Genomic DNA, 1,257 nt, shown 5'->3' with positions numbered 1-1,257 from the left:
TTGTCACAGAGGGATGGCCATGTGCCTTAACCACAAGGTATTCCCCATTCAATTGAAGGACTAATTCACCTCTGTTGACATCTATCACAGCTTCTGCTGTGGCTAGGAAAGGTCTTCCTAGGATGATGCATTCATCATCTTCCTTCCTAGTGTCTAGGATTATGAAATCAGCAGGGATGTAAAGACTTTCAACCTTTACTAACACGTCCTCTACTGTCCCATAAGCTTGTCTCAATGACTTATCTGCCAATTGCAATGAGAACAAGGCAGGTTGTACCTCAATGATCCCCAGCTTCTCCATTACAGAGAGTGGCATAAGATTTATCCCTGACCCCAGATCACATAGAGCTTTTTCAAAGCTCATGGTGCCAATGGTACAAGGTATTAAGAACTTGCCAGGATCTTGTTTCTTTTGAGGTAGAGTTCTCTGAATCCAAGTATCTAGTTCACTAATGAGCAAGGGAGGTTCACTTCCCAAGTCTCATTACCAAACAACTTGGCATTCAGCTTCATGATAGCTCTCATTACCAAACAGCTTGGCATTCAGCTTCATGATAGCTCCTAAGTATTGAGCAACTTGCTCTCCAGTCACATCTTCATCCTCTTCAGAGGAAGAATAATCTTCAGAGCTCATGAATGGCAGAAGGAGATTTAATGGAATCTCTATGGTCTCTGTATGAGCCTCAGATTCCACTGTATCCTTAACAGGAAACTCCTTCTTGCTTGAGGGACGTCCCAGGAGGTCTTCCTCACTGGGATTTTCGTCCTCCTCCTCCCTAGTGCATTCGGTCACTTTGATTAAATCAATGGCCTTGCACTCTCCTTTTGGATTCTCTTCTGTATTACTTGAGAGAATACTGGGAGGAGTTTCAATGACTTTCTTACTCAGCTGGCCCACTTGTGCCTCCAAATTTCTAATGGAGGACCTTGTTTCATTCATGAAACTGAAAGTAGCATTTGACAGATCAGAGACAATATTGGCTAAATTGGAAGTGTTTTGTTCAGAATTCTCTGTCTGTTGCTGAGAAGATGATGGATATGGCTTGCTATTGCTTAGCCTATTGCGTCCACCATTGTTAAAGCCTTGTTGAGGCTTTTGTTGATCCTTCCAGGAGAAATTTAGATGATTTCTCCAATATGGATTATAGGTGTTTCCATATAGTTCACCCATGTAATTAACCTCTGCCATGGCAGGGTTTTCAGGATTATAAGCTTCTTCAGAAGCTGCCTCTCTAGTACTGTTGGATGCATGTTGCA

This window comes from Arachis duranensis, chromosome 5 (genome assembly GCF_000817695.3).
Source record: "Arachis duranensis cultivar V14167 chromosome 5, aradu.V14167.gnm2.J7QH, whole genome shotgun sequence".
NCBI lineage: Eukaryota > Viridiplantae > Streptophyta > Magnoliopsida > Fabales > Fabaceae > Arachis > Arachis duranensis.
The sequence above is the reverse complement of the archived record's forward strand: the minus strand, read 5'-3'. Positions refer to the sequence as shown.